We start from the raw sequence: 13,995 nt of genomic DNA, 5'->3' as shown, positions 1-13,995 counted from the left end.
TGTTTATTTTATGTTTTCCTTTCGTAAACTGTACTTTTGTAAACTACTATGGACTCAAAACATGTGTAGTCAAAGCTGCACTAAACCTGATGGTTTGATTATCCCGCTTGGATCAGTGAGATTTGGGTAATGTCCTGGACTTAATTTCCTAATAAAGTCAGCTGACCGAAGCAACCTCTGGATAACAGAAGCCTAACTTAAGAAAACTGGTGCAATTCCTCGAATCCAGAATGCCTTCTTGAAACGGTTTTCGTGATAAACGTATACATCCGGGGAAATATACATTCTCGTATATGGATAGTACCGTACTAAAAAAAATACAACGGTTAGCTGTGAAATTTGTGGTTTGTTTTTGTCTGTTTGTTTGTTTTGGTCTCAATTATCATGCGAACAGGACAACGTACCACACAAGATATCAAATGGACATGCTTCTTCCGAAGGACCCCCCCCCCCAACAAAATAAAAGATACTGACACATATGAGTATATATGGTAATGTACTGATGTACATTATAGGATATGCTAGTCCTGTAAATATCGTGGTATTCTCTCCAGTCAGCAATATTTGAGAGATGAAATGAAGCGCATGAAGGTAAAGCTACCTGAAAAATATATATTGGTATATTCACAGTGACACTTTAATGCGGTGAGTTACTTGCATTGTGGATTTATTTTATGCACGTATCTTGGCTTTTACTTTAATATTTATCATTTTCTGAAGTCATATTAACGATTGGAATGCTTTAAACCAGGCGTGTCCAATCCGCGGACCGCGTGCAGCCAAGGCCTTCATATTGTGTGGCCCAATGCAGGCATCAATTAATACTTATTATTCCATTTTTCTGTATTTCTTTCTGATGATGCTTTATGTATCTACTACACTATACAATTATCTTATTTAACAATATGATTATAACCATGCATTAAGAATGTTTTAATTGTCATGTAATAATTGTTTTGGATTTTCGTATTTAATTATTAAATGTAAAAAATTAAACTGTACTAGTAATGTTGGTCAACAAACCAGCTCATGTGGCCCGCGACCTTAAGCATTTTATATGTTTCGGCCCCCAGCCAAGAAAAAAGGCTGGAAGCCCCTGCTTTGAATATTAACACAGTATACAGAAACTTTTGCCAATATAATTAATTGTAAACTTTTATATATATATATATATATATATATATATATATATATATATATATATATATATATATATATATATATATATATATATATATATATATATATATATATAACTTATTTAAATATGCCTGGTCTAAAAGGACTATCAGGACTTATAAATAATCAAGTGTTCCATGTTTTTTATTGTTTCCCTCACGATTTTGTAAAACTGAAACTGTCATTCATATTGATTGTGTCGTCTTCAGACGCTATTGCTGGGCTTAAAATATGCTTCTGGTGTATGTGTCGAATGTGGGAGGTCGCGGGTTCGAACCCCGACCGAGTCATACCAAAGACTTAAAAAAATGGTACTGACAGCTGCCTAGCCAGGCGCTCAGCATTAAGAGTTTAGTGTTAGGACTGGTTGACCTGGTGTCAGGATAATGTGACTGGGTGGGACCAAAAACGGCCCTATGATGCGCGGGCCCAAGGCAGCAAGCAATTAGTGGAGCCCCAAGCAAAAACATTGCATTGCTGAGTTGATTTCCGTCAGCAGCGCGGGACCCCTAAAAGTGCGAGGCCCAAGGTCGTTGCCTCGTTTGCCTTACCCTAGGGTCGGGCCTGGGTGTGACATCATGCTACATGTCTGCGGCATGATGCCTCAGTGCTAGACATCACTATAAACTGTCACAATGCAGACATTGTAGCGATATGACTGAATTTTTAAAAAAATCTACGATAGAAATCCAAATCACACACACACCCACACACACCCGCACACACACCACACACACACACACACACAACCACACACACACACACACACACACAGACCTGTCAACTCTTACGATTTTGCCGATGCTAGCAAAAATTACGAAAAATAATCGTTGCCGAAAAATCTGGATAATTGGTTGATCCGTGTTTTATTTGGATCCGGGTTTCATCTTAGAATTAGTGAAATTAGTCAGGGAACCAGACTAAGTTTACAGCAGTACCCCAGACGCTTTAAACTGCACCTATTTGTTCATGCGAAGCGTCTACATGATCAAACTGTTGATTAAAGAAATTTTTTAAAATGGCGTCCAGAAAGCGATGTATGTCTAAGACGAAACGGAAAATAGGCTTCTAGAAAAGTGTTAATAATCAAATCAGAATAATAAAAAGGAGCATTCAGATTCATGTGAATAAAAGCTTGAAAGGACACAATTACGTTTATTAGACATCACGTGCCAATTTGTGTATGTCTCGTGGCGGGAGATATGATTGCCGTCGTCATGTGAAATGGAAAAGAATTTCCAAGAATTATGTTAAGTTGAGAGATAGCAACAAGCCATTGAGCTGCATAGGGTTTGGAACTAGAGTTTGTGCAGTTGTACTAGTGGTAGATAAAGTTAACGCGTACTATATAAACTTTTCAGTTGAACATAATGTTTATCCTCGATGCGTCGAACTTTTAATTACGTTTTCCGGCTTTATAGTAGCATTTATTGATATTTTGTTACACCTTACTGAAAAACTGGTCAAGCTTACGTAAAAAAAAGTCAACTGCCTTACTGAGACGGAATTGTCAGGGTTGGCAGGTCTGCTCACACACACACACACACACACACACACACACACACACACTGACACACTGGTGTATATGTATCTATATATGACAAAACAGCCTACAAACGGTATAGATGTTATTCTAATGAGTTACTCTAACATCATTTTAGTTTACCTTTATAAATTTCCTCAGTGGTCATTTTTAAATACTTCGTGTGTATCGTATATACAGTCCGAGAGATAATTGCTGCATAACAGGATCTATGCATCCTACAAATATGGAAACTACACTTGCAACAAATTTTATTACCGACTGTTATATATGCCAAAGCTAAGCACTTTACAAGTATTTTATATCATGTTTAATTACCGAAGTCAAGTGCTGAGGAAATGGGAGCTAAGTGCCTTTCTCGTGGACACTAAGAGGCAGCCGACCCATGTATTAAACCCGCGATCATTGGATTACGAATCCGACGCTCTACAGTCTACAAACTGAGCTGCGGCTGCTCCCGGATTCTCAATGTAGATATAAGTGTTTCGTGAATAAAGATAATTTTTACTCAGTGCACTTTCTTACATGAGTAAGTGTCCATCTGTATCTACAGAAGAAACATGGTACATACAGTCCACATGTAATATATGTTTCCGCATACGTGTAGACTTACATATCCTGTTTGATCACTTTACGATACTGCTCTACGCATTTAATCCCGAGTATGTTTTTCAAATCATCAAGAATTACAGCGTGTGGCTTGCAGATGTCTGTACACGGTCGTTTTTCTTTCACAAGACCATTTTCTCCATTGAAACAGAATGGTTTCTTCAGCGTCAGTCAATGTTACACATCCACTCATTTTCGATTGACATTGGCTATCAAGTCGAGCATGCATGGGGAACAATTGTGAACTGGCATATGGATCGAACGATTGGCTGCGAAAAAGTTGTTGCTCACAGAACTCCACGTAGAGACTACATTATGAATGAGAATTGTATTCCGTTATTTTTAGTTAGTCTCATCGACAATTAATGCGAACTCCATCTTCTACTATTTAATGATTGTGTTAAGTTAGAAACAAACATAATTGTTAAATTAAGTTACCCCTTCCTTGATTTACGCTTCATCGGGTACGATTACGCCTATGTGTAAAATGTTCTTCCTTGAGTTACTTTTGATTGGGTACGTATACGCCTGTGTACAAAATGCCCTTTCTTGAGTTACACTTAATTGGTTACGTATACACCTATGTACAAAATGCCCTTCCTTGAGTTACGTTTCATTGGTTACGTATACGCCTATGTACAAAATGCGATCTTTTTATATTTAGAGAAGAATCCTTGCTAAAAAAAGGTACATACAATAAAAAAAAACATGCATGCAAGGATGATCTCGTTCAGTGTGATGCATCCCCGGAGGCCTTGAGTTGAATTAACATTAGATGACGTGACAATAGGTACTGATGCACCCACACAAGTGTTTATTTGTCCGGATAGAAGACAAATGCCTTCATTTGATATATAATAGTTTTAGATAGTAACATAACTAAATGGTTCCTGGTCACAGTCCAGTGAGCAAAGTTAACATAGCCTGACTTGGCTGCATTCGACTTCACATTACGCGTTATAGATAAACATTTCCTTAACGATGCAAAGTTTCATCTCGTTGACTTGTACAAGTTATTTATAGAAGTAAAAGGTCAACAATTATGACTAGACATACGGATCTCTCACACGAAATAGAGAAACACTTAGATAACGTTATTTAGTATTTTTTGTCTACATTTTTTATATATACAGTCAAAATGGTAAGAATACGTCGGGGTTAACAAGAAAGCTAAAAACTTCTCAAAAGTACTGTCCCGACCTCCGTACAGAATGGTTATTAAACAGGTAACATGCTGTCTTATTTGGCTGGTTATCAACTTAATTGCATATAAGTATTTCCTGTGGATGTTATACGAAAATTCATTATTATAATTAATGTGTAACAGGCTCGCGATTCTTTTCATTTTATCACAAAAATGTTGGAGAAGTTAAAATTCCATTTCTAAGGAAGACTGATACAGGTTTATGTCCATCTCAATTCGCAAAATTTTGGGCCTTGTCGCAAGCAGAAGAAAGAAACTGAATGTTGGTCGAACAAGTAATTCTGAATGAGGTCATTCAAGGTCACTGGAACCGCTACAGATGTGACACATGACGCCATTTAAATGCACTTACCCATACCCTCATCACTCCCTCACTGTAATGCGGTGGAATAATAAATAGGTTCCGATTTTATACATTTGTTTCACGCAAGCAAACTAACTACTTTTAAAATACTTTGATAATTTTCCGCGTACAAATGTGAACAATATCTTGTATATACACAGGGCACAACCATGTTTTAATTTGGTCAACTGTGGTGATCAGTAAATCACATTTTGTGTGTTAGCTCGTTGGCAGAGAGCCCGGAGATAATGCCTGTGATCATTGCGATTGCTGCGAGACAAACACGTGCCTTAGATTAATGTCGGCACAGTAATTTACAGAAAAATCATACACTATCTCGCTGGAAATTTCTCTTCATAAAACCCTCAATCTGTTCGGACCACCTCAATATTTCAAAAGTTGAATTGAGAACTTGCAAACAAATTAATAGTTCCATACATTTTCAACATCACGGTCAATCTTTGTTTCATAAATAGCTGATGTGGTTCGCATGGCCTTTATCGTCATGCATTAAAAGGGTCTATTGTAGTCGGATGAATTAGCCCCCCGCCCCCAATCTGCATTGATACCGATGGACCATATGTGGATTTGATGTCACCTTTTTATTCAAATGTGCAGTTTTGCTGCATGCAAATCTTTCCGGAACACACCTGCGTACAGTCTAGACACTTACTGGCATTTGGTAACAGCCATATCTAGGGCGAAACACAAAATGGCAAGAAGGACAGAAGGTTGTACTATTCCACGTGGATTTACCTTTCGACAAACACAGGATTTGATCCAGAAATAGTACGTGCCTATCACTAAAAGAACCCTTGAGCCTACGATAGCCCAACAGCTGAGAGAAATACCGGTAAGTATTAAAAAAAATGTACACCAATATTTGCAGGCAAGAGTGGTAGCAGAGTTTTGCAGTTTTCAATGTTTAGGCGATATCAACCCTTAAACTGTCATTCAATGTTATTACAGGTGTGGGGCTGATTTATCGGCCTAGATTTGTAGAATTGACCTCAAAGTTGAGAATGCATTTTGCTGGTGTACAGGCAATCGATTGTATCACAGGCTGGGCATAAATCTAAATTTCATTGACCTGGTTTCCTTTTTTAAACCGAGTGTAAACTGTCATCCTCAAATATCCTGATTTCGATGTCGCATTAGTTGCAATTATTGCTTTGACAACTCGCACATGATTTGTACGGGTGACTCACAGAATCCGAAATGGCTGACTCCCAACACGGTTCTTGTCCAGTTTATGATTTCGTTAGGAAAATACTGGCTGACGATAGCGTTGATGTCAGTGACTGCTTAAAGTTTTTAAGTATATCAAGTTTATCGGAGCTGGAAACGTGTTAATAGAAGCACTATTGAAAGATTGTTAACCCGAAAATGATATTAAATACAAGTCCAGTGTATGTGTTTGATGAAGAGTAACAGACGACATTCCGGTCAATCCGCCTTTCATTGGTTGTTGTTGTTGTTGTAGGACCTAACGCCATTTTTCAGCACACGATAGGCTATACATGGCGGCCAGTATTAATGGTGGAGGAAGATCCCGGAAAAAACCCGGAAAAAAACACCGACCCACGAGAAGCTACTGGCAAGCCTTCTCACATACCCACATTGGCCGAATCCGAGACTCGAACCCATGTAGACAGAGGTGAGATGTCAGTGATCCGTAACGGAGAGTGCTTTAGACCACTCGGCCAATCGCCCCCCCCCCCCCCCTTGGTATTTCGAATTTAAATGTAGAAAGGACTGAATGCCAAACCTAACTTAAAATACAGCAATTTAAAAGAAGAGTGAAAGTTTGATATCTTTTCACAAAAAGTTAGCCATGCGGGACCTTATGTTACAAAACTATTAACCTTCTAAGAGTTAAGATGAAACGAACATATAAGATTTTAAAACGTAAGGACTTCTGATCGAAATACCTATGTTTGGACAAGCAGAATACCATAATAAAGCATTACGGAACAGATATGAAATCTGGTACAGTAATGAGAGAATCACTAAATAAAGAAAGCGATACTTCAGCAGAGGTTTTGTTTGTGAAAAATCTTATTTTGGAGCAGAAGTATCCAAAATACAATACATATGAGCCGTGGAACATTGTAGATAGCAACCAAACAGAACAGTTTCCTGATTTGTCCAAGGTGGTTAAGGTAGCTATGCAAATGCCCCTTCAGACAGCAGATTGTGAAACGTGGTATTCAGCACAGATTCATGTATAGATAAGGAAGAGATTAAACTCGGCAACACGCATCAGATTAAAGTTTATACAACAACATGCGATATCTTTGAAATATTTTTATTTCACTAGAGCTTTAAAAGATTGGAGCGAGAAGAATGAGGGACGGGTATTGAAGTGTTAGGTACCCACCCTTTATTTGTTTATACTATCCCCTTTAATTTGTTGACAAAGGGGAGCTGTACCATTTAGATAAAATCCTGGCAGCATCCTTGCTGGAAGATGAAGGATAGACTAATTCATTGGATGGATGAATGGATAGATGGATGGATGGATGCTGATAATTCATGGTTCTTAGGTGGTTAGTTAGATAGGGGTACAAAAGAAAGACATGGCATTCCTTGCGAGAAATTATTGTTTTATTGCCTAACCTCCACAGATCTATGTCTATATTTTATGTTGGAACCTCGTTGTTAGATGTGGAATAAATATATATCAGCATTGGATTCGATGAATCATTGCTTCTGACAATTGAATCATATAGTCTTGTCTGGGCAAAAGCCAGTGCTTTGTTTATGTGTATGGGGTAGTAAAAAGACTTTATCGAATATAATGAAATCGTTTCTTTTTGGTTATCTATTTTAGAATATTTCTTTCAGAATTTATACACACCAGAGCGCAAACTTTTTATGATTATGTACATGAAATATGCTGTATGCGCTTTTTAGAGTTATGTTGAATGTTCTGTGACGGGGCGCAAACAGCCATTATTACATCAGATTGAAAGGTAATTAGGAGTCGAAGGAACAAAATGATTCAGTTCTTCTTGTTCCGAGACGGTAGGGATTGGGATGGACCGTCCTTTCATAAATAATAGGGAGATAAAGGGGTTCCGCGAAACTGCATTACGCAGATGTATTGAAACTGAAGATCCTATTGTAGAATAACAGTTTTAAATGATTTGTTAAGGACGATTTCAACACTTTATTTTGACTATATCATTCCGAGGAAATGGCAGCTGAGTTCCTCTCTCCAGGACACACCACGGCAGCGGACCCAGGCCAGTCTGAATGGGTATCGAACTTGCGACCTTTCGGTAGCGAGTCCAATTTATTTACCAACTTAGCCAACACATCTCCCCTTAAAAAGAGATAACACATTTTAATTTTTTTTTCTTAGGACATTTTTACATTTTGCGTTATATTTGTTGTCCAATAAACAGAGATTTACTGAGAGTTAATTTTCATGACATTAACTTGATATTTCGATCGAGAAATATAAAAAATAAACTTTAAATATCCCCAATTCGGAATGTAGGTTGAAAAATTTAAGTCCGTTTCAGACAGATTCGCCGTTTTGAATTTAAATCTCTTTTGCCAGAACATCAAAACTAGCACTTATCTTCATCCCCGTTTCTATTCTTTTGCCAGAACATCAAAACTAGCACTTATCTTCATCCCCGTTTCTATTCTTTTGCTCTTAAATGTTCCAGAGGAGCATTTCATAGACATAAATTATGTTTGAAATACTTAACTCAACACTAATTGATCTGACAAAATGTTCAGTTGTCCCCTAAATCACTGGACTGCCTTTGGCATTAACGTTGTTCTGTAGTGTCTGGAATCTAAACCTCCAAGTCTTGAGAGGAAGTCTCATTGTAGTGTTGGATTTCTGTCTCTGTATCCAAGAGGAGAATTCGATTCCCCGAGACGCACTCAATGTTCCAACATAACGTAGTTTCAGCTAGCAGTCTTATCGACCTTTTCGCAAAGCTATATTTACTTCAATAACATAAACACTTAATTATAGAAATGTCTCTTTGGCATTAATGAGAGACATGGTCCTTTGTTTATCTGTTTCTTTCGGTAGCTTGACCTCGATCGGTGTCGCTAATGCACGACAAAAGCTAATGACAATTGTCGATAAATTGACGTCAGCGAAGTGGTAGGGGGCGTTTTATCAGACTTGTTGAACAGTTGGGAGTGTGTGTACGGCACTGATTTTTGATAATCATTGTGCATCGTAAAGCATTATTGCGTTATTTGTATTTTGTCACGGAGCACTGTCTCTTGGTGTTGCTTATTGGTGGATAGATTTCATTATTCAATGTAGACACTATACGAGTTTCGAATTTCTTTGAAATCCACGCGTTTGTCATAAATGAATATTACATGTTAAAATAACCAGATTAAAAAAAATAGATTGATATTTTCCGAGACAAAACCGTTTTGACATGAAATGCTTTAATTTTTTTTTTTAAATAACTGGCACAAGTAATGGTTTACATTTTGATTTCAGCAGATTTACTTTTGAAATGCATAAATTAGGTGGAATTTTCTTATGAAAGAAGCAAGGCACGACAAGATCATCTGGGCGGTTTTATAGTTTACCCCAAAACATGCAGAGAATGAAAGATTGGTCATGAGTCAATGCTTTAATTTACTCTAATGAGTAAAGTAATAGAAAATTATATACAGTAAAACGTCGTTTGTATGGACACTACTGCTTTAGATTTTTCACTCAGTCGGCAAATTAATATTTTATTAGATATAAACTGTCACAAATATGGACAACCAATTGTCATGATGAAAAATGTCACCCAGTGAGTCATAATGGTCGATTTTTTTACTATATTTGTAAAACTTTCCCAAATAAACTGTTTTTTCCATGCGTGCAATTGAATATCAAGAAGTATTAGTTAGTTCAAACTGCCAAAATAAAACAGTATTATGTTTATGCTTACAAGTTAATACGTATCGCTGAAAACAATAATTTTTGCCGGTGAATTAAACAGTGAGGAAGTAATTAGGCGGAACATATGCCATGATACACATCGTAAAACGCATTAAAAATCTTGCTTGACAAAAACATACCAGCAAGCTTTTACACGTTTTAGCTCTGAAAGCCAGCACCGTAATCCGAAAATTCCAAGTTTTGCACCTTCTGTGTACACGTTTTCTAGATATTCATATTAAATGAACCTTGCCTGATAAAGGCTTTTCATTCATTTATTGACTTCAGGCATTTGTTTTGTTGTGACCTTCACAAGACAAAAGATATTATGGTATCATCTCTCGATCATCGTATAACTCGCATGCAAAAAGTTTCAGTGTATTGATCCTTTTGAACATTTCCACTGATTTATTGGAAATTAATATGGTACGGTACCCTCTCATTCGGAAGACTATAATGATATGTCAGTCTTACAGAAGATTCATTTGCATGGAGACTTTTGCTCAAAATAACTCAAATAAAGGAAGAAGAGAAATATAGAACCATATTCTGTCTTTGACCTCTTGGATTTTACGAGTGCCATGTAATGCCATTCGAACTTATAAGTTCACCACTGCTTCAGCGATTGCTAGAGCTTTGCATGAATTAACACAACCCTTTGAATGAAACACAACCATACAAAAGAAATACAGGAATCAAATCAAACTCGAGAACGGTACCGAAGTCTGTGAAATTCACAATATTAGTCAATATTGCAAGATGAATTGCTCCAAAAAGAATCGAAACGTATGAGGCGCCGTAGCGGACAAAAGCTGGTCCAATGAGAAAGTTGCAGTTGAAATTTTGATGTCGTATGTCGAGAAATCCAATATCACGTGTTGGATCAAATTGCGTGTCCTTAAAGTTTCATTTTCTAGGTCGAGATTTTAGATTTTATATGTTGAATTATACAGTGGTGGTTTGAAGTTCTATTTCATATGTCGACGTTTTACAGTGCATATTTTTAATTACACAGCGGTGGTTGAAATTTCAATATCATATGTCGAGAATCCCTAATTCACAAGTTGTATGCAACTGTTTGTGATGAAAGTTCCATTTCATATGGCGAGTATTTAGATTTCATCTGTTGAATTTCACAGCAACGAGAAGCAGCATCCTTGTTCAAAAATAACGTGGTCCGTTCACGAGAGCGACCTCTAGCGAAGAATTCATAGTAATTCTTGACCTGTGAATGGTAACTTTAAAACTGTAAATGTATGAAATGTAATGGCGCCTAATAATTGAATACACGAATGATGTATCTTAATACTCGATATTATTTTGAATTGTTACAGTGGACATTGTGCAGTGTTACTTTTACACCAACACATCATTTCATCATATAAAAATAACAATTCTGACAAGCACAATAAAATGTCCAATCACAGCTGTGTAATTCAACAGATGAAATCTGAAAACTCAACATTCGAAATGGAACTTTGGGCACAATCAGTATGACTCAACATGTTAAACTGAAACGCTCGACATATGCCATTAAAATGTCAACAACCGCGGTATAGTTCAGAAAATAAAATCTAAAAATTATACTTTGGACATCGAATTTTCAACCAGCACTGTGTAATTCAGCAGATGAAATCTAAATACTCAGCATATGAAATGGAACTTTCAACATAAATACTTTGAACCAATAAGAAAATTAGGAATTCTCGCGTATGACATCGAAATTTCAACCACCGCCGTGTAATTCAAACGACATAATCTAAAACCTCGACGTAGAAAATATAACTTTCAACCACTACTGTTTAATTCAACAGATGCAATCTAAAATCTCGACCTAGAAAATGGAACTTTAAGGACAAGATTTTTTTTTATATAACATGTGAAATTGGAATTCTGGACATCTGACATTAAAGCTTCTAAAGCAACGTTCCGATTGGACCAGCTTTTGTCCGCTACGGTGTCTCATAGAAACTTGCTGAATTTCTAGATCATGTCTCAGCCAAAGTTCTGCTAGGTCAGGACTGTTCTGTAGCATTTTGTCGAATTTCATAGGAAGTTGTTGGACGTCTTCACGCAGGCAAACCAGCCACTTTGCCCCACGTTGGGGCCATTTAATGTCATAGATTCGGGTTTGAAAATAAAGGAACTCCCGATTCATACTTGGTTTAATTTATTTGGGACAGTCGCCTAATGCCTGTTGTAAGAAACACAGCAATGCACGCAGGAAACAACGTGCCTTTCGTTCACATACAGTGACGTCAATTGCTGAAATTTGTGTCTTGTCATTCATCTAGAAGATTAAATGACAAATACATTTAATTATGATTTAGTATAGTTCCGTAAGTGAAATGAATTATGAATTCACAGCAGCTTTGATCATAACAGACCGAAAAGTACGACGAAGATACTTCTAGCAACTAAACAGGAACAAATTTAAAGGCAAACTCATTGCATTTATTTAAAAAATAGGGAACATGATACAGGTGAGAAAAACTAAAAATAGAATGAAAGTTAGATTTAAAAACAAATGTTATGAGACATGTATAAGAAATAATACAAACAACGGTATCAACGCTCGAATGATTCAAATGAATTTGTGGCCACACACTGCAGCGTAACGGCAGTATTGCCCATGCAGAATACATGCGCATCGAACACGAGCGAGATCAGCGCAAGCGCTTTGGAGCGCCAACCTTATATTGACGTAATATGAAAACCTAAGACCTATTTCATGTACTCCTGTCCACGTTGTCGACACATTTCCTACATGTTCACCGACATCAAGTAATATGGTTCAATTTTTCGCACGAGACATAACTGATAGCTTTCCTCTCAATGGTCATAGATAAGAACCGTCAATACTCACTTATAAGTCAAGCTCAACTGCAAATTGCACATATATATAGTTATGACATAGCATAATGCGACGGCAGATCTGTGTCTGTGCAGTTTGTTAGGAGTAGTCAGTAGAACAAACAGGTTCACCATGATCTGCAGGCGTATTATGCTAAGGCAGATCAGGAGCTTTGTTGTTTGTAGTTTGATTCGATTTATAAGCGAGTAAAAGACGGTAAGTGCTAAGGATGCCTGATTGACTCGTCGGGAAGCATGTTACCAGTAACATTTAAAATAACAGCTGTGTTTAAGATAATTATTGCTAACTGTAGGTCTATTAGAAGATAATACGTTCCTGAAAATAATCTATAATAAGTATCACGATTACAATTGCAATTCCAGGATTAGCCTCTGGTGTTTATCTAGCACTGTAAACACAGTAAATACAGTCTGAAGTGTACATGATCAAGTCCATACACAATTTACATATTTACTGTAAATGCCTACAAAAATTGTGTCGTTCGACGAGGTTAGTAGGTCATTCTTGTTAGTTTCAATGCAGAGATATGTTATTAAAATTGTTAAACTATTTTAAATTTATTGTCAATAATTATGTATCTTGTCTTTTGTTCTACTGACACTGTTACTTGTAAAGATGTTAAAGTGGCGAATGACTTATGTGTAATAGAAATAGCTCACTATGTCCGGTTATCAAGATAATTTTTAATGTCCGATAATGTATAATACAGTTTCTTTACAATGGCCGGTGATGTATAATACAGATAATATACATTGTCCAGTGAACATAATGTGTATATGTTTGATTATTTTACTTAAACAAAATTGTTACATGGTCTTAATGTGTGGAGATTTTTGACAGCCGAAATATAGAACGAGAACATAGAAGCTATTGTAAAAGGCTGTTACAAGTCACGATCTATGCAAAAAATACTTTCGTAAATAGAGAACTGGGACGATTGCCATCCTCTGTTACTAGTTATATGCGTGTAATTAAACATTGGCTCAAATTGCTAAATGCGGATTTGGAAGCTGATCATCTTGTGTAATCCAAAATGTGTGTGCTTCTGATCCGTGAATTTCGTTTCCAATCAAAATTAAGCTGTTCAAAGCTGTTCCTACATGACTTAGACAAGGGGAGCACACAACTTGAATGGACAGATATATTAGCATTTTTCCAGTGTTAGGTCAATTGCCACCACCATTTTCGGCCGATGTACAATGCACCACGCTATTAGTTAGTTGGCATTACATACTAAGGGAGGTAACTCATGAAATCCAATAGATGTCACTAGGACAAAGCACCAATATACCTGTTCAATCAGCCAAGGTGTAGATAAGGC

General features: G+C 36.9%; 1 protein-coding gene and 1 long non-coding RNA gene across 4 annotated transcripts in view; one reads left to right on the top strand and one right to left on the bottom strand.

The window, feature by feature from the left end:
- LOC149806220 (uncharacterized) overlaps positions 1 to 2,951 on the bottom strand; it is a 28,119-nt gene extending 25,168 nt beyond the window's left edge. The window contains exon 1 of the long non-coding RNA XR_016419875.1: positions 2,846 to 2,951. This is a non-coding gene — a long non-coding RNA (uncharacterized LOC149806220). The remainder of the gene's footprint in view (positions 1 to 2,845) is intronic.
- LOC149806219 (uncharacterized) overlaps positions 1 to 13,995 on the top strand; it is a 105,673-nt gene that overhangs the window by 87,115 nt on the left and 4,563 nt on the right. The window contains exon 1 of one of the 3 annotated variants that reach the window (XM_089951171.1): positions 567 to 645. The exons of the other annotated variants lie outside the window; for them this stretch is intronic. The gene's annotated coding sequence lies outside the window, so the exon portion shown is untranslated. Of the gene's footprint in view, positions 1 to 566; positions 646 to 13,995 lie in introns of those variants that run through there. 3 annotated transcript variants of the gene reach the window in all.

This window comes from Sinohyriopsis cumingii, chromosome 2 (assembly GCF_028554795.1).
Source record: "Sinohyriopsis cumingii isolate HCF-2022 chromosome 2, ASM2855479v2, whole genome shotgun sequence".
Classification (NCBI taxonomy): Eukaryota; Metazoa; Mollusca; class Bivalvia; order Unionida; family Unionidae; genus Sinohyriopsis; species Sinohyriopsis cumingii.
The sequence above is the reverse complement of the archived record's forward strand: the minus strand, read 5'-3'. Positions and strand labels throughout refer to the sequence as shown.